Source organism: Orcinus orca, chromosome 16, assembly GCF_937001465.1.
Source record: "Orcinus orca chromosome 16, mOrcOrc1.1, whole genome shotgun sequence".
Lineage (NCBI taxonomy): Eukaryota > Metazoa > Chordata > Mammalia > Artiodactyla > Delphinidae > Orcinus > Orcinus orca.
Window position 1 is genome coordinate 8456085 of NC_064574.1, and position 20857 is coordinate 8476941.

Below are 20857 nucleotides of genomic sequence, written 5' to 3' on the forward strand. Positions count from 1 at the left end.
CACGCACATACACACACGTGCATACACACATATACACACACGCACACATATACACGCACACGCATATATACACACGCATACACACATACACACGCACACGCACATATGCACACACATATACACGCACACGCACGTATACACACACGCACATACACATGCACATATATACACACGTACATATACACACATGCACACACGCACATATATACACACGCACATATACACACACACGCGCGTATATATTTTCATTTTATTTTATTATTATTTTTTGACCCCATCATGCGGCTTGTGCTCTTAGTTCCCAGATCTGGGACCGAACCGGGGCCCATGGCAGTGAAAGCGCCGAGTCCTAACCGCTGGACTAGAATTCCCTATATTTTACATTTTAGACCGAATTTAAAAAGAAAGAAGTGTTCATTGAAAATGATTCGTATACTGTGTGGAGTCTCTGCTAAATGTGGCTGTGGTTTGTCAATGACACTGGTGAGAATTAACCTTTACCAAGCCTGCTGTGTGTGGCAGAACCATCTCATTCAACCCATAAACCTTACAGCATGAATGCTCTGGGGTCATCGCGATCAGCATTGTTTAAAGGTAAGAAAATGAAGCATAGGCACAGTTAAGACATTTGCCCAAAGTCACACTGCTGAGAAAGCTTGAAGCCGGATTAAAACCCCAGCGGTCTGACTCCACGACTCATGCTCTTAAGCATCTCTCTTCTTTTCAGGAAAACATTCTCCAGATTCAACATGAGGGGTCCTGGAGATGTAAACATTGTAGTGACAAGAGGCTACAGAAATAATGAGGTCACTCATGGCCTCTTGAGCCCAATATAGCCAGGAAATGGGAGCAAAGAACTCAAAAAAGACAGGGGAGTTATTTCTGTGTTTTAAGACATATGAGAAAAAGTGGATCAGTGACAGTGCCTCTAAGCAAAGACTGCATCTATACAAACCAAAAGGTCCAATGATCCAGGCATCTGCCATTAATGTCCTCAGATTCCTGTTTCTAATTTAAATCAACTTTTAAAAAGTAAGTTTAGTTGAAAGGCTTTGAAACTGGAAACTGAAATTTGCAGATTATGCAATAGGGAAAAGTAAATCTTGTGACTGAGACCCATTCATTTTAGAATAAACCTGCACAGTTCTAGAAACTTTCACAAAGCTTGTGGACCACAGACTCTTCTGTCCAGAGACTTCCAGAGATATTCACAGAAATAGGGTTCTTCCTCTTTCATAACTCTAATTGCTGTGGCCCTGGTATGATAGGCTGAATTATGGCCCCTAAATGTCCACATCCTAATTTCCAGAACCTGGGCATTTGTTCACTTATGTGGCAGAAAGGACCTGATGTGACTGAGGTGGTGATCTTGAGATGGAATGATGATGAGATCCTGGATTATCCAGGTGGGTCCAATAGAGGGTCAGAGACAGATGTGCAACAGAGCACACGTTAGAGATAGAAAGATTTGAAGACTGTGGGCTGCTGGCTTTAAAGATGGAGGAAATGGCTTTATATGAGCCAAGGAGGGCAGGCGGGCTCTATATGCTTAGAAAAGGCAAGGAAGGCGATTCTCCTCTAGAGCCTCCAGAAGGAACAGAGTCCTGCTCATCCGCTGTTTTTAGGACATCTCACTTTCAGAACTTAAGATGATAGATCTGTGCTGTTTTAAATCACTAAATTTGTGGCGATCTGTTATAGCAGCCATAGAAAACTAATATATTTGGTCCTATGGTTTAGCTGTGCATAGCCTCTCCCACCCTCAGTTTTTTTTCCTCTGTTAAAATGGGGGAGTTCTTCTTCTCTCGCAGGAAATAGTGAAGATAAAATATTACAAGGTAGGCATGAGACAAAAGTTAATTCCCTTACCTGGCTGTCACAGTCAGCACTCAGTTTAAAAAAAAAAAAAAAAAAAAAAAGGACTCCTGGGCTTCCCTGGTGGCGCAGTGGTTAAGAGTCCGCCTGCCAATGCAGGGGACAGGGGTTCGAGCCCTGGTCCGGGAAGATCCCACATGCCGCGGAGCAGCTAAGCCCGTGCACCACAACTACTGAGCCTGCGCTCTACAGCCCGCAAGCCACAACTACTGAACCCGTGAGCCACAACTACTGAAGCCCGCACGCCTAGAGCCCACGCTCTGCAACAAGAGAAGCCACCTCAATGAGAAGCCCGCACACTGCAACGAAGCCCCCGCTCGCCACAACTAGAGAAAGCCTGCGCACAGTGAGGAAAACCCAATGCAGCCAAAAAAATAATAAAATTAATTAAAATAAATAAATTATAAAAGATAAAAGGACTCCTGCCCCTCCAGACAACATTTCTTTTTTCTCTACAACTGGGTTTTCCAGTGTAAGTGCAAAAGGGATGAGAGGGGAGAGAACAGAGACTCCTGAACTTTGTCTCATGTATTGGAACTGCTTCAATGGATTCTACCCTTTTACTTTTATTTGAGCAACTGTAAATCGGGTATCACTATGCATAAGTTGGAGATAAGTTTGTGCAAATTTTTTTACACATAAGAGCAACCTAGTGCCACATAAAAACTACCACCTGAGCATGAACTCTCTGGGAAAAGTCACACCACATAACTTGGCAGGTAGACACCAGAGTAGCTTCCTTGGAAACACAATTGCCGAGTTCAGAAGCTGAATCTAGAAAAAGAAACCATTTTGCCAGAAGTTCTCCTGTTGTAGCACACCTTTCTGGGCCCTCCGGTCCAAAAACGTCTTCCCTGAGTCTAGAGGATTCATTTAGATTTCACTGCTTTTTGTCCTTGCCTTCAATTTATGATCCCCTCATAAGTAGAAGTTTGTGACAAGCTCAGCTTTAGCTCCTGCACCTTCACATGAGGTGACAGCTGACTAACAACAGCCAAAACTTTCTTACCACGAAGTTTATTCTCCCCTGACGGCTCGAGTGTGCTTTAATGCACACCAAGCTGAAATTACAAGTGGAGATGCAGCCCAGGTTCTGCAGAATGATATTTTATTCTCTGGCTCTTCTCTCTGATAACTGTTTTTGTTATCCTATTAGCCAGATGCAGACAGGCTCTGAAGTCATCTACACAACGCTTATATTCTTGCCTCATCTACACAATGCTTATATTCTTGCCTCTTCTTTTATGAAAACAGGCTTTACTCCCTTTCTCTGTGTGAGGAAAAAGATGTATATTAACAATTTCAGACAGCTCTGCAGCAAAAATGCAAAAGAGGCCACATTTAAACTTCAGTCGAGTATGACAATCTGAAAGTTGCAAATAAAAAGTAACAGATGACATCATGGATAAAGAACTGAAGTTACGAATAATCTCTGGAAAGTTGCGTTCTCTGTAGCTTGGGCCAGACCAAAGCTATGACTCAATCCTCCTCATCTGGTGGTATTTCTTTTTGCTTTGATTTTGGCTGTCTGGTCCACAGTTGTAGTGATAACAAAAGCCTTGCAATTTAAAGCAATGAAATTCTCAGTTGATAGGGCTTGGGAAGCTATAACCGGCAAATCTGACTGTGTTACAAAGAACTTTGTTCTCAAAAAAAAGGCAGCAGGAAACCCAGATGCTGCAGCTGCCCACCGAACAACCAAATGACCACCAAACTCCACATCTACAAAGATAATTAAACTGTAATTAAATGCTCTGTCCCACTTTAAGCAATGGATCACGCAATCTAAGCACTTTTCCGCTGGCATTGGACAGTCACGTGCCCCAGGAAGAAAACGACTTTGGATCGATTTTGCTTCACTGTGTAAACAAGTAAATGAAATATTCCATTTGAGAAGCAAATGGCAGAAGTAACAGGCTTGCTCCGCCCCAAACCTGGTCTAAATGAAATTTGCATTGCACATGGCTGCGTAAGATCACTTCCAAAAATAAAGGATAGAATATAGCAGAGGGAAACGCCCCCGCCCAAGGAAGGGTTGAGGTGGCCGGCCCTGAGAACAGGATCTCAGTTTCCCAAGAAATTGATGGTAAAGGAAAGAATACTTTAAAAGTAGAGACTTAGGGCTATTGCAGCTTTCCCTCTGACAACGCAGGAACACGCGTGCAGGTGTGCATGTGCACACACACGGACACACACCCAGTGTTCTTTCCCTCTGGTCTCAGAGAGGATGGTAAGATGCTGGGATTTGCTTGGAATCACGCTGCCCTGTTACAGAAATCTGGTTTCCCATCCCTGACCTCTACATTTTGGCTCACACATTCATATCTCAATGGCCCTAAGCCTGTTTCTCTAGTTCCAAAATTCAAGTGTTTATTGAAGGGCTATTTGTGTCATAATTATGAAAGGGCACAAAAATATAGTCGGTAACATTCCAAGCGTATGCGTCCGGCTCTATTCTAAAGATTTGGTACGCTCAGTGAACCCTCCTAACAACCTTACCAAGCAGGTTCTGCCTCTAATTTTTTACCTCCTGGAAGAGGCCTCCTCTAACTGTCCTCTCTGAAATACTCCTATCATACTTGTCCTTCCCCACTTAGCACTCACTGGCACCATGTTACAGGGTACTTGTTGTTTCTTTATTGTCTTTTTCTGCTAGTGACACCTACGTTCCTTGAAGTCATGGACTTATTCACTGAGGATTTGTCAAATCCTCTAATGAATTATGATCCTGTGGCTCAAAACTGTATAGGAACTTAGCAAAGGTGGTAGAGTTCACAGCAGGTCTAGGATCCAAATTTGAGTCAATCTGAATCAAGGCCTGAATCTTCAGCCAATGTTTTAAATTACAAATCAGGGAAAGGCATTCTCTCCTTAAACATGGCCTGCCACTGCTCTGCATAGGTCTGCTTTTAATAAATATGGAGGCTTCCCTGGTGGCGCAGTGGTTGAGAGTCTGCCTGCCGATGCAGGGGACACGGGTTCGTGCCTCGGTCCGGGAGGATCCCACATGCCGCGGAGCGGCTGGGCCCATGAGCCATGGCTGCTGAGCCTGCGCGTCCGGAGCCTGTGCTCCGCAACGGGAGAGGCCACAACAGTGAGAGGCCCGCGTACCGCAAAAAAAAATAAATAAATAAATAAATAAACAAACAAATATGGTTGTAAAATAATCAAGAAGCAAGCTTTCAAAAGGCCGGAGATCCAAGTTCTATGTTCAACTTGCGGTCTTCTCAATCTCTCTGTCTTTAAATAGATAGACTATAGATAAGTAGATAGATACATACATGTATACATAGATAAAGAGAGAAAGAAATATATGTATATTTCTTCTTCTGCCATCTTCACCATCTGCCCTTATAAGACCCAAATCAGTGAACCATAAATTATCAGAAGACCAAAAGGCCACCCCCACTACACTAAGCTTGCCTCTTCTCACATTCAGTCTAGGGCATTTATTCCAGATGATTAATAAGCAAGATGGTTCCACAAACTCACTGGATAATCCCTTCTGGGACTCAGAGGGATCATCATGATAGAGGGGGAAAATTGAGTTAGAAAAATTGGAACTAAAGAAACAATGCTTAATGTGTGTTCAGAAATTCAAGACCCTTTGATGGAAAGAAGGGCTTCTCAACATCATTGAATCCGAAAGTATTTCAAAATCAGTGTTAAAAATACCACATAAGCCTTCCTCAGTACAGTTTGCATTTAAGGGGGATGTAATCACATAGATAGTGGTACCTGTCAGTGCACAGACCCCATCATTAGATATTTGAGGCCTAAGAGAAGCAGAACTAAGACACATAACGTTGGTCAAGAAGGTGACTACATGTTTGTTATGGTGCTGAAGATACTGCTGCCGCTGCTAATGATGGACCAATAATCACAGGAACTGTTCAGTAAATTTAAAGCTATTTGCCAGGCACTAGGTTAGATAATTTACATGTTTTTTTCCATTAAATAGTCACAAGTAGTAAATAAGATGAGTGTTATGTTTATCCCCTTTTACAGAGAGGAAAACTGAGGTTTAGAGAAGTTGAGAACTTCCCCCAAGGTCACATAGTCTACGCTGTAATCCATTAACTTGTGGCTTTTAGTGTAGCAAACACATGATCCTGTATAAAGTAAGTAAAACTCAACAATTAAAATTCTTAAATCTCTCGAAACTAGTGAGATAAATTAGAAAAACAGTAGCCGAGGCAGCTGGGGAGCCAGTAGTCTCATACACTCCTGGTAGGAAGAGGAAATCTATGGCCTTTGTGCTATGTAATTGGCAACATATTGTAATATTTAATTATATCAATCATTTAAGCAATCCAGTGGTAGGCAGACCCTAAGTGACCCCCATGAGTCATACCCTTATATAATTCCCTCCTCTTGAGGGCAGGCAGGTCATGTGACTTGCTTCTAATCAATACAATATGGAAAAAGTGATGGGATACCAAACCCATAATTAGATTATGTTATATAAGACTCTATCTTAACAGACTGGAGGGAGAGACTCTCCTGCTTACCTTGAAGAAGCAACAGCCATGTCATAAACTCTCAAGGAGAGGGCCACATGGCAGGGAACTGTGGGAGCCTCTGTGAGCGGAGGAGGACCCTGGACCTGCAGCCACCAAGTGAATAGGGACCTCAGTTACACAGCCCAGAAGACACCTTAGCTGTAGCCTTATGATACCCTGAGAAGAGGACCCAGCCAAGTCATACCTGCCCCACAGAAACTGTGAGATAATAGATGTATGTTGCTTTAAGCTGCTACATCTATGGTCATTTTTCATGCAGCAACAGAAAACTAGTACAGACACTATTTGGGAACTTTAGCCTACAGAAATGAAGTAGAAGTCCATGAGGTTGTATGTTCAAGGATATTTGTGGCAGCATTCTTCATAATGGAAAAAAGTAAAATAATCTGAATGCATATCAACAGTGGAATGGTTGAATAACTTGTCAGTCCATTTTATCGACTATTAGATAGATTAAATATCAATAAGTAATCAACATCTATTGACCTGGAGGAATGTCCATGATGAATTTGTTCAGAATAACATTTACATGTCATTGCTGTTAAGGAAAAGGGAGTATGTTTGTTTACTTATATCAAGCATAGAGAAATATTTGAAAGGATACAGTCTCTGCTGATAATACTGGTTATCCAGCTGGGGTAGAGGGAGGCCAGTGGAGGGGGAGGGGAGGCAGAATACAGAAGTATACTTCTCCTGTATCACTCGTTCATCGCAACTGACATCTGCACTGAGCAGCGTTCTAGGCATTGGAGGTAACTTTAGTTAATCATGCAATAGGAGGAGCCAGACAATTGAATAAACAAACCAATAAACAAGATTGCATTAGGGAAGAACAGTGGCTATAGAGAAAATAAGACAGGATAATAAAATAAAATGTGATCTAGATTGGGTGGGCTCACCCATCTTTTCACCAAATTCCTGTTATTCCATACGAGGACTCTTGAAAGGCATCTTCTGATGCTAAACTTCCAAGACGGCTGCCATTCAGTTTTGGGTTTTTGAGTTTATTCATTGTCAACCTTTAGAACACAATCTAGGGCTGCCAAAGTTATAAGCGTACACCCTAGAACTGAAGACAGAAGCTCATTCCAGTCAAATGTTCCCTGTGCGTTTACAGGTAGACATGCAGAATGCTTTGATTCTGAGTGGCACTCATCTGAAGAAGTTATTTGTTTTATGCCACTATTTGTGATAAACCTGATTTATTTGTATAATTTTTGTTTATAAAATTGTTTAAATTTTAATTTAAAAACAAGTATTGTTTTTAAATTTAAAAAAAAAACAAAAAACATGAATGGCCAGAAAGGCCAACCCTGAGAGCGTTTAACTAGACCTCTTCCTTACCCATGGAGCTTGCCTAGACGGTCACACCCCTCCCATTCTTGCTCCTACATGGGGTTTGTGTGCAACAGGTGGGGTGACGACTCACATGCTCTTCCAGCGTGTCAGCCGTGTAGATGGACAGCTGCTTTTCTCTTACTTACCAGCCCTTTTTACGTATTGTGAAGGACCCAGACTGCTACTGATGTTTCCTCCAGATACCTTTCCTGGGCATGCATCTGTGAGTCCTTCATTCCTAAATTTGTCTCTCCCTGGTTCATCCCCAAAATGTAGGGATATAATTCAAGTACACAGGGCTGTGACTTGGTTTGATGTAGAAATCTAGAACCAGAATGGACCTCAGAGACCACCACAGACAAAGGTAGCATCCTCCAGAAGAGGAAACCAAAAACTCAATAAAGCAGAACAAATGAAAAGGTTAAGCGCGTGGCCTTTGGATTCAGACTCCCAGGTTCACATCCAAGTTGGTCCCCTACAGCCTTCATGACACTGGGAGAAATACAGTCCCCCCTCGGTATCTGCAGGAGGATTGGTTCCGGGAATGCTTGCGGATACCCAAATCTGCAGATGCTCAAGTCCCTCGTATATACAACGGTGTAGTTCGGTGGACACCCCGCCCCCCCGCCCGGCTGTATCTGTGGGCTCCACATCCGTGGATTCAACCAACTGTGGGTCTGATGCTGGGTTGGTTGAATCTACAAATGCAGAATCCGTGGATATGGAGGGGTGACTATTATGTACAGTCTGTGGTTTAGCTTCCTCATCTGTAAACAGGAGAGTCATTGATTCAATTAAAATCAACAGATATTCTCTAACCACTCTGCTGGTGTAGGAGGTACACTGAAGAATGAGCAAAAGAGCTTGTGTGTGCGAAGCTTCATGGAGCTTACAATCTAGTGGATACAGTAGTACTACCTCCTAGGGTTGCTGTGAAGAGTAAATGAAGAATAATAGAGTCTTAGAGCAGTACGGGACATGTAATGATTATAATCACAATTGTTATAATAACAATAAGAATGTTGTAATAATAATCATTATTGTTATGGTTATTATTTAACAATAATATACGTAACTACCTCATGGGGTTAGTGTGACGATCAAATAAATAATTTATGTTAAATACTTAGTAAAAACATCTCGAAATTGTGCAGTACATTTCATCTATCGTAATTATTGCTAGGTTAAGTGGTTTTTGCCAAAGGCAAAGAGTAAATTATGGGCAGAGCTGAACTGTGAATTTCTGCCACGTGCCTGAACCATTTTGCACAACTCACAGGCTGTAATACAATTAAGTGATTTCCTATCTGTCTCCCCTGTTCAGCCTTCAAGTATACATTCTATCTGGCTCAGATTCATCCTGCCAGGCCCATGCGGGATCTCTCACCAGGGCCTCTGCACCATGATTTTAGACAGTTCTGGTATCTGTAGGGACCTTATATCATTATTCATTTATCCTGATTTAAATAAATATTTGGGGAGCCCCTAACAGGCACAACCCCCTCCCAACTGACATGTCCTCAGCATGTGGCATGTCATAGGTGCCCTACACTATAAATATTTATGAATTGGACAAACATGTCAGGTTCCTGCCCCCAATGAGATTAAATTCTAGTGGAGGACAAACTGCTAATGCAGGTCACAACATGGAAGCACCTCAAAAGCAGTATGTCAGGTGAAAGGACCAGGTGCAAACCACCACCTAGTGTATTGTATTGTACTGTATTGTATTGTATTGTATTGTAATATGTTTCCATCTGTGCTAAGTGCCCAGAACAGGCTAATCCAGAGAGACAGAAACTAGACCAGTGGTTCCCTGGGGGTTCCTGGGCTTGGGGATGGGAATGGGGTTGAAATGAAGATGGCACAAGGGATTTTGGGGGGGTGAAGGAAATGTTCTAAAAATGGAGTAGGGTGATAGTTGCCCAACTCTATAAATTTACTAAAATGGGTGAATTTATAATATGTAAATTGTACCTCAGCAAAGCTGTTTTAAACCAAAATATTCTAGTGGAGGAAGACCTTAACCAACTAATTACTCAATTACTTATTTGGTTCCAGCTGTGATATGTTCTATGAAGGGACAGTCGAGGGTCCTGATTACCTACCGCATCCTGCAATCTGGGTAGTGAATGTCAGAGAAAGCATCTCTGAGAAAGAGTTGTTCAAACTGAGTTCAGATGGGGTGGGGTCAGGGGGACTCTGAAAGGCAGAAGACATGGCATGTGAGGGGCTCAGGGATGAGAAAGACCATAACAGTGTGGGCTTTTTGGGGAAATGAGGGAGGAAGAGGGACACCTGTGTCTAGAACACAGACTTTTCAGAGGAGGGGAGCTCAAGGCGAGGTGACAACTACAAAGGGCCTTTTAAGAACTTAGTCATTTAAGGGCTTCCCTGGTGGCACAGTGGTTGGGAGTCCGCCTGCCCATGCAGGGGACGCGGGTTCGTGCCCCGGTCCGCGAAGATCCCACGTGCCGCGGAGCAGCTGGGCCCGTGAGCCATGGCCGCTGAGCCTGCGCATCCGGAGCCTGTGCTCCACAACGGGAGAGGCCACAGCAGTGAGAGGCCCGCGTACCACACACACACACACACACACACACACAAAAGAACTTAGTCATTTAAGCCCCAATGACTGTGATGTGGACAGTGGCACTAGAGCCCACAGCTGGCCAAGAGTCACTGTAAGACTAACGAAGCTGTCCTCAAAGCCAACCTTTAGATTGCCTTGGTTTCCTCCCCTAGTTAGCCAAAGACGTGCATTTATGCGTACTGTCTCCATAGAGACTTTATTTGACCAATGTCCTGTACGTTGTTGATTCAAATCACATTAGGAAGAAATCAAAAAACTGTCCTGCTATGCAAGTCTGATTTATAGAACATTTGAATGGCGGTGAACTCGATTAGAGAACCCTTGGGCTCATCCCCTAAAAGATTTCAAAGAAAGGCTCCTAAAATTTCCCCCCTACACACACCTAAAAAAAAGAAAACTTTCAGATGAATCCAATATCACCAGTAAGTTATAGTCAGCTTTTAGTAGATGATCCATTAAGAGGATAATACTGGGAGAACACCTGGGTTTGCAGTCAGGCCTTAGAACTTTTGGCCAAAGATGCCCAAGCAGATCCTTGATTTAGACAAAATATGCTCCACAGACTCTTAACTCAGACACAAAACCAGATTATCTTAGTTTGGGGAGAATCTGAGCATCTATTTTCAATAAGAGCTATTTTTTAAGAAATCTCCATTTTAAAAACATTATACACACATGCACACACACGTTCTACCTGAAACATCCTGCATTCTCATTGGAAATCACTTCTTTTCTTCTCCTGAATTCTTCTAAAAATACACACAGTACTTCATTATCACCAGAAGGTTCTCTTGAGTCATTTTACATTTTTGGAGAAGCGGGCATTCTGTGTAATGATGAACACCAGCTTTTCCAGTGCATTCCTACAGAGCCATGCAGTTATCAAGGGCATCTTAGAAATCATTTCCCTTGCTTGTGTTCTATGTTCCTCATCCTTTCCCCACCATCTCAAACATCTCAGCTTCTAGCTTCTACTTAAGAAAGGGAATGGCTCATGTCACCACTCTCTGCTGAGATGTCCCCAGGGAGCACATGGATGGACTGTGTCACAACCCGAAAGGGGCTTCTGGGCTTCTATTTTCTTTTCCACAATGAGTTTCCTGCTTAAATTTAGGGATAAGTGAATTGAGGAACAGGGACCTGTGTGCAGCAGAGATTTAGTGGAAAAGGGGTTCATAGACATAGACTCCAATTATTTTCAAATTATACGTATAACATACATAACTTTATGCACGCATATATGTATATACCTGTGGCTATACACACACATATATTTACACACAACTTTACACACGCGCACATATACCATGTTCCCCTTCAGGAAAATGAACCAGCCTTTTAAAATGTAGAAGTCATAGTAGATGAAAACCCTCTGCTCAAAACCCTCTGAAACCTCACATTTCACTCAAAATGACGTTCAAAAGCCGGGACCTGCAAAGCTCCGTATAATCTTTATAATTCCACCCCCACCCCCAGTCTTTCCAACCTCTTTTTATACCATTTTCTTCTTACTTCATCAGAGCCACCCTGGATTCTTTGCTGTTCCTCTAACACATTCCTCCCACTCCTGCCTCAGGGCCTTTGCACATGCTGTTCCCTCTGCCTGGCATGTTCTTTCCCCAGATAGCTGCTCGGCTCACTCCCTCAGCTCCCTGCCAAATATCATTTCTAACACACAGGTTTCCCTGACCACCCCTCTCACTCCCTTAGTTTTCCCTCCCAACCTTTTTGTCACCTAACACATTGTTTACATAGCATTTATTGCCTGTATCTACTCCATTCTAATGAATTCGCTGTGACAGCAGGAACCTTTTCTTATTCACCTTAGAGCTCCTGTGCCCAGAACAGTGTTGAGAGACTCTCAAATGTTTGTTGCATGAATGATGCTGGACTGATCCCATTGGACCAGACTGCTGCCAGTCACAAAACTTTGAGCTGGGAGGGGTATGGAGATGGCAACTCATCCATCACCCCTGCCAGGAGGGCAAGACCATGCCCGACACACCACATACAAGTGAAGTCGTGCTCTGAAATCAACATCCTGAGAAACATCACAGCTAGGAACAGGCAGCTCAGACGAGAGCCAGCCACTGGCAAAGGGCCCTTTCAGCACAGGCTGTCAGGGAGGTTCTAGATGCCAGACCCTTACCAAGCTGGGCTGTGAGGTTCTCAGAGCTGCAGATGAGGCTGCAGGGCCCAGTGAGGAGAAGCAAGTGGGACTAGGGGACTGCATGCTCCTCTGTAGTGGGGTTTTTGCATTTGGGATCTCTGTGGGCAGGCCAGTTAAAAACCCCTAGTAGAAAACCTAGAGCCTAGAAATCAACTTCAGCCAACTACCTGCAGACCAGATGAAGCCTTCCAGACAAAGTCCATTGCGAAGTGCTACAGTCCAGTGGCCACAGTTGAAGCTCATAGGGCAGAATATGGCCGAGAGGAGGATGGCTCAGCCGCCTGGGCCCTAACTGTGACTGCCCACCGGGACCTCGTGGCAAGAGGAACAGCAGGCAGGCCACATGCACTGCTTCAGTTGAGCCTGACGCTAAAAGCAGGTCTCCTAGTCTGTATCTCTTCCCCCAGTTTTCTACCCCACCCCACCCCAGCCCACCTCAAAGGGATGTGATTTTTATGTAGCCAAGGAACAGGCTTTACCCCACCCTTCATAGTGAGAGATCCAGCAGATTTGCAGACAACAAATGCACAGCATCACCTTTCCACAAATGAGAGGAGAAGAAGAGGGATGGAGAGATGGAAACCAGGAAGGGCCAATGGGAAGGGAAAGAAAAGCACCAGGAAAGAGGAAGGAAGGGTTTTATTCCCATCAGAGGGACAGAGGCAGATTCTGAATGTACAAGTATGAGAAGCAGAATTGAAAAAAGGGGACAAAAGAGACAGAATTGGGGGAAGTGGAAGATCTCAGTAACCCCAGAGCCTGGTGCAGAAGAATGAAGTGAGTCTGAGTAGAATGAATAGATTAATCGTATTAACACACTGACCTGACCTCAAAGGAGAAATGATAGCACTCGCCCAGCACTTTGTAGGTTCTGGCCGCAGACAAGCACTTCCAGGCATTTCCTGTTTCACTGGGTCGTGAACCGGCTCCTACGAATCAAACTCTTTTCTTGCAGTGAAGGCTGACAATGAACTCCTCAATGAACTGTCCTGATTCAACACTGTCATATGGGGTGGAGGAAATCTACATGGGTCACCATCTATGGGGTCAAAGAAATAAATGAACAAATTATACCCTGCCTAGTGGTTGCCCCTCCGTCACCTCCCACCTCCCCCAAGCCCTCACAGCTCTGCTCTTTGCCCCTCGCTGTTATTCAGAAACGGGCCATTCACCTCTGGGTGGGTGCTCTGGCACTGAGCTTCTCCAGACAGGCTGAAAAAAAAGGCCTTTTAGAAACTGTTGCATATTCTATGTCTTAAAACAGGTCTTTCAGCAGCAGATCTTCTATCTAAATCCACTTATCTTGGAAAGCTGGAGTGGAAGACACAGCTTATTTTTTCTCTCCCCTCACCCTCAAGAAAGTCCTCCAACCACCTATGCACATGTGCTTCTGTTCTGCTCTCTCTTTTGTGGCTCTGCTTCCAGAGAGGATGCTGGGAATAATACAGATGTTCCCCTTGTATATAGTTTGCATAGCAATTGCTGCAGAAATAAATATTACGGGCTTGGCATGGCAGGATCTATGGACAGTGCCATAAGATAAATAAAAAAGGGAAACTGTGTAAGCTGTTTTTACTTTATTAGCTATAAAACCCAGGCTTAGGCAGGGATCAGAGAACCCAGCGGACATCATTCAACAAAAAGTGGCGCATTCTTTTGCTCTGCTTTCCTTTTTTTCCCAAATGAGAACATCGCCACCTGGTGGGAATCTCCAAATCACCACCGGCAGTTTCCGAAACAACTCAGAGACAGAAACCCAAAACCTGAGCACAGAGGTCAGGGGCTGGCAGAAAGGAGGAACTGGATATTAGAAGAGCACAGGTTTCAAATTACTTGCTGGCCTTGTAGAGTCTCTCATATACAACTTGTTCCCAGGAGATCAAATCTCTTACAAATCTTTCTTTCTCTTCTGCAGCTCTCGTCTTCCCTGATTGTGGTTTTCCGGGCCTTCCGGCTCTCCTTGCTACTAGGTACTCAGATTGAATCCATTATTTAATGCCTAGTACACTACCCACCTTCTCCAAGAGTCCACTGAGACCACTCCAACCACCTTGGATTTCTCCCTCTTCCAACCTCCCAATGCACCTTTGTGCCACAAAATACACAACTTGATAAAATAATCTGCTCATTGCTCCTGGGCTGTTTGAACTTTCTCCTCAACCAAGGTCTGAGTCCCTGGATCTCTTAAACATTTATGCCATGGTCTCCAACTGGAGGCCACAGAGACAACCCAGCCTGGAGATAGGTTGGGGTTTGACATTCACACAATGAAAACAAAAGCTGTTGTTTCAACATTGGGAGATTTCACATAAAAATTTGAATTTCTAGAATTTCTGTTAAAAAAGCTTAATTTCTGCTAGAGCTGGGCCCACATGAAAGAGGCATGTTTCTGTTTTTTTTCCACAGTCCCCACCGTACTTTGTTGTACCATTAATACCAGGTCTGAATTTCAGTTGCCATTTATCATTATGCTCGCTCTGAGTTTTTCTTATATCTGAGAAATATTTTTATATCCATGTCTCTGTTAAATGTGGGGAAGTAAGTAGTAGCCCAATATGCAAAAGACAAAGGCAGAGGGCATATTTCTTTGGGATCTTATCTATGTAACACGCAAACATACAATCCACTTTATTTATTTCTGGTATTTGTCTGACCCTTTGTGAGATTTGAATTTCTTAATCCTCGGTTTGCTATAAGAAGCTTTAGACCTCCCACCAGGGTTTTGCTCAATCCAGACACTCTCCCTAACAAGCCCTGCCCCATGCTCTTCTCTCCCATTGCCTATAGATCAGAGACTGGTAGATCTTCTTCTTTAAAGGATAAGAAAACCAGATATGGTTTTGCTTGAGGTCCATATGGTCTCTGTCACAACTACTCTACTGTTATAGCACAAAAGCATCTACAGATAACATGGAAACAAAGAGGCATAGCTGTGTGCCAATAAAACTTTATCCATATAAGCAGACAGCAGGCTACCAATCCCTGCAACAGGATATCTAACCATCGTGCCATCCTCCTTTTGGCATCACTTCCTCCAGCCTTGGTCAGGCTCATCTGTGATACGTTCTCAGTGAAATAACACTTTACTTCAAATCTTTCCTTCCCCACTAGGCTGAAAGCACCAAACTCCAAGATACTCCTGTATCTCCTGCGCTATCAGCGGAGTCCTATGATACACATAAGCGTAGCTAAAGAATGACTGTGAAGGACAGCAGGTGCATGCCATAACCAAGTCCAGAGTGCTCTGGCTGCACTGAGATTGAAGTTGGCTGCTTCTCTCTCCAGCAGCAGATCTGACAGAAGCACTCCACGGCCGACATGGGACTTCCACTGCATCAGGGACCCAGGCTCCTTCTAACTTGTTCTGTCCCTTAAGAAACAGCTCCCAAGCCCAGCATCCAGGTGGCTGTACCAACTCCCACCACTGCGTTTGCACAAAAGAGCTTAAATTCTAGAGCACGTTTCTCAAAACATAGGTGAATATCAGTCGAAGTAACTAGAAGAAGTCATTAGAGACTCTGCTACAACCATTTTTACTTCATTTACTCATTTGTACGTAAGTAAATTAGTTCTCCGTAAGGATTAGTTACTGTTAAAATCCCAAGCATGCCGCTACCCCACACTTCTGCATTGTTGCTGCCTGGAAGGTTCAAGATTTCATATGACGCCCCTCCCAGAAACACACAAGCAGAACACCCCTCCTCCATCCTGTGATTTTTTCCATAGAAATTATTACCATCTGATATTTCTGTTTGTTTGCCTCACATCTATCTCACTAGAATATAAGCTCCGTGTGAACAGGAAAGGTCTGGTACTTAGTAGGCCTTCAGTAAATATTGGTCAATAAATGAATGACTTTTGTCATTATTTCACAATGAGGAAGTTAAGAGAGGATTCTCATTTCTGTAGAATTTACGTAGAGAATTTAACATCCCAGATCACATCTCAGGAAGGTCTTTCTTGCCCAACAAAGGCTATTCTGTTTAGAGTAGCCTTTCCTTCCCATCCCTGCCACACTCTGTTTACCCGGCTTTACTTCTTCCATAGCAATAATCATACCTGACATATTAATTGTTTGTTTATTTGAATATTTTCTGCCTTCTCCCTTAGAATATAACTCTGAGAGAACAGTGGCTTGGTTTTGTCTACCCTTGTTACCCTAGAAAATAGCCTGTCACAGTGACAGCTCCCAATAAAAACTATTCAATGAGTGAAACCATCCACCCACCCATCCAACTTCCAACACTTAAAGTTCCCACAATGGGACATTCAAGGAGGTAGTGAGCTCACCATCACTGGAGACATTCAAATGGTGCCTGAACTACACTGACAGAGGTGTAGTAGAGATTAAGGTATTTGATGTATGAGAGCACTGAGAGGAGGTTTTCTGTCCTGAGGTCCATGGACATCTGCATGAATAACCTCAGGGGGTCTGAGATCTTGTAGATTATCTCAGACTTTCATGTACCTGGCTGGATTGTTCCAAAGAGATAATTCTAGCAATGTTTGCTGACTATTCCTCAGATATTGTTGGAAATGCAGAGCACTCAGAGATGAACAAGTCCCTGCCCTTATGAAGGTTCAAGTCTAATAGGAAAAACAGGTAGTAAAGAGTCCAAAAAGGTGAATGAGGTCCCTAAGAGGAGCACAGGGGTCGCAGCAAGGGCCCTGCAACCAGTGGTCGGGGTCAAGGACGTGACTTGAGTCAAGGAAGTAACAAAGAATGATTTAGACTAGCTCAGGTGAAGTTGGAGATCAAAAAGGTTAAGAAACAGTGTTCTAGAAGATTCCTTCGAAGAAAGGCAGAAGAGCACGCAAGGAGTAGGGAAGACCCAGAACTGCCCAGTTCGGCAGATGATACCCACACTCTTCAGAGCAAACTCTCCTTGCTCTGAGAGACAGGAATAATCATTACCCGAAAAGCCAAAGCTTGACAACGATCAAGACACCAAACAGGGCTACGAGACAGCAGTGCCCGTGGAAATGCATCATTAGTGCTCAGTGCCACATCAGTCTGTCCTTGTGAAAGTTAATGAGGACATGAAAATATCACAAGGAGACCTGAGCGCTGAGCGGCTAGAGCAGTCACGTTATTATGCACTGTTCAGAGCTTGACAGAAACAAAGCTGAGACCATTCTTTGCTGTTCCATGCGAGTGCAGGAGTTTCATTTGTATAGTGTCTCCAGAGCCCCAGACCTGGAGAGCTTACCACTTGCTGAACAAACTCTCCAGCCCACAGGAAAGGCCCTGCAGGAGAGGACCCACCTCTTCCACTAGGTAGGACCCCATTGAGAAGGGTAGCTACGTGTGGACCTGCAAGGGCCCGTGGACACTCGGAGTCTCCTGTGAACTGTCCACGCTGCAGAGCCGACGAAGGTAGTGCCGACCAGCCCAGTGACTGTGGACAATTTAAATTCTGCATCCCTCAAGTCTCTAATCGATGAAATGGATATAAGAACGTTACCTCCCCCCACGGAGTTGTGGTGACAAATAAGTCAGATGTTTTGAATGCATCATGTGAACTATTGCCAATCCTTCCCCCCCATCCTCAGCTTCTGAGTGAGCTCCGAAAGCACTGACTCTCTGGACTCTCTATAAAATATGTTTAATGTACTAGGCACATCTTATCCTGTAATCAGAACCAGCTACATAGCTGGTGGCACCCACTGCAAAGTCAAGCTGCAGGCCCCTTGTTCAAGAATTACTGAGAATTTCAGGATGGCCACAGCAGAGCATCCAGCCAAGCATGGAGCCCTTATGAGTGTGCGGTCCCAGTGGCTGCACAGGTCACATATCCATGGAGCCAGCAGGTCAGTTATATCAACGTTCATTTTTATAAAATGGCCACAATTCCCACCACTCCTGTTTATAAACATCTTGATTTGGGGTCAGATTCTTTTTTGTCGATTATTTTATTCCACTCACAATACCTAGGGGATGTGCACTGTTAACCTCCCTGTTTTACAAATAAGGAAACCAGGTTTCAAGGGATGGAGTCCGGTTGAGTGAGTTGATGGAGGGAACACAGATTTGGGAATCTAGGTCTTTATGACTCTGAGGCTACAACACCAGCAGGGGTCATTCTTGGCTTAACTAAATATTCAGATGCATAAGATAACCATTGATCACACTTAGCCCCTCGGGGATGCAGGCCAGGAAAGACAGCAAGACAGGAGGACAGCATAAGTCATTCCTCTTCAGGTGGAGCAGACATTCCATGCAAGGGACACGCCCAGTGACAAGTCTTCACTCACAGGGGAACCCAAAGTTGGGGCTTTCCATCTTCTGGTGCTGGGGACCAGAAGAATGGCCAGGGGATGGGAGGCAGTCACTTTTAATTCGAATGGTCAGGTTAGGACACTGAGAAGTGTTCTTCTGAGCCGAGATCTTGACCAAAGTGAGGAAAATCACGGATGGAAATTGCTGGTGGAAGAGCAGTGAAGCAGAGGGGCCAGTGCAGAGGCCCCTGCCAGCACCCAGCGAGGAGCAGAGTGACCAAGGGAGAGAGGACGTGAGGAAACAGAAGCTGGCGGCAGGGGGTGTCGGTGGCAGACCGCGTAGGACTTTTTGAAGGCCACTCTGAGGACTTCGGCCTTTCCTTCAAGCTTGGCAGGAAAGGATATGTGATTGATGGGCAATAGCCGCCATGAATACGGAAGTGAAGGCAACCTCTGCGTATCGATGTAATGACGGCGCATCCTTGGGTACATCTTCAGACGATCCCTGCCGGCCCACTAATTTATAGAAGGAGGAGTATGGTGGGTGGGTGATGCAATATGACCTTTATATTTCAGATCTGTGCTGGGAACAGTGGGTATTCCAGCACTTGATTCAAACCTACCCGTAAAAAATTGATTTGGCCGTTTTCATGCAGTGACAGAAAGGTGCACACACGCACGCGCACAGGGACAAGGGCGAGAACGTTCCTCTGGATACAAGATGAGCGTTGGAGATGACCTGATTGACACACAGGTTTTTACTACCAAGTATAAACCCTTCAGCTTTCAGGGGCTGGAAATCGACACCTTCCACAGATGCCACCTGCTCCGCGATTCTGGACAAAAGAGATGCCATCTGTACTTTCCTCCCCTAAGTCTTTTCCGTGCCGTTCCCCAAACCTGGATGGTCCATGGCACCCTGACCTGCCATTGCATGGCTCCCCCAACAGACTCACTCCTCTCCAGCAAGACTGTGGCCCCCACTTCTTGGTCCTCAGACATCCCCGCCTCATGGCTTTCACTCTCGCTCCTTCCCTTCTTAGCATGTTCCCAGATGCTAGAAGGCTGAGCCACTCGGTGCTTCTCAAGATCACCTTCTTTTGTGACCTTCCTTGACCACCCCACTTATAATGACAAGGCCCCACCCAGAACTCCCTGTACCCCTCCCTGCTTGGCTTTCTCAGCAGCAACTATCAACAGCTGGCAAAATATAAATATCACCAAATATTACGTATTCTTTACTTCCCTCAACTAGACTGTGAGCCCCGTGAGGGCAGAGAATCTCGTCTGTTTTATTCACCACCACCTCCGACGTCTCAAGCACATAATAACACTTATTATTAGCATGTGCTGAATGGCCGAGTCAGTGAACCAGTGAGCAGCTGTCGGGAGCCCTGCTCATACAGCTTTGCCTCTTCTGCGCCGCATCACAGCATCCACTCTCCGGCAGGAAAATATAGCGAGAGGCCTGTTCAATAGTTCCTTGAAATGGGGGCACCAGGGGCTTCTACACAACGAGGTGGGACAGGCAGGCTTCCGGTACGCCAGGATGATCGGGAACATTGACCTTGCACCTCTGGCCTCTCAGCCTCTCCCACACGGGGTTAAGCAGCTGGGGAAAAATCACTTCAGTGTATTAGTTCTTCATATTTCCTAGCATCTAACATGAAGCTGGACACGTACCAAGGTCGTTAGTCACATTTGAGGAATGAAAAGTAAATGCATGAAAGAATGTATGTATACGTGTTACTCTGGGCTGTTTTTGACCGAGAGAATACAATCATTCAATCAATTATTATTCCCTGCTCCCCTGGAGAAGTTCAGCTTGAAGCAGAAGAGTACGCTGAGAAGAGGTGAAATGGAAGACACGACAGGGAGCTTATTTGGGGGATTTGGGCATTCTTAGCGTCCCTGAATTATTTGTATACATAGTTAAATAATGTGTTGGTTATGTGTGAAACTTCCAGCTATCAGATCTCTTAAAGTAAGTGCCCTGTGCACTGCTGGCCACATCCTAGACATCATCTGATCACAGGCCAAATAAGAAAAGGAATATGCAGTCACCAGGACGGCCCCAAGAAGATCTAAACCAGGCTGCTGTGACACGGGAGAGTGGAGACTTGGCAATTGTTGGGTTAATAT

The 20857-nt window shown here is 44.5% G+C and overlaps 1 long non-coding RNA gene across 1 annotated transcript in view; it reads right to left on the reverse strand.

Moving 5' to 3' along the window:
• The window catches only part of LOC125961540 (uncharacterized), a 127851-nt gene that overhangs the window by 97783 nt on the left and 9211 nt on the right, over positions 1-20857 (reverse strand). Inside the window, exon 2 of the long non-coding RNA XR_007472414.1 lies at positions 13320-13535. This is a non-coding gene — a long non-coding RNA (uncharacterized LOC125961540). The remainder of the gene's footprint in view (positions 1-13319; positions 13536-20857) is intronic.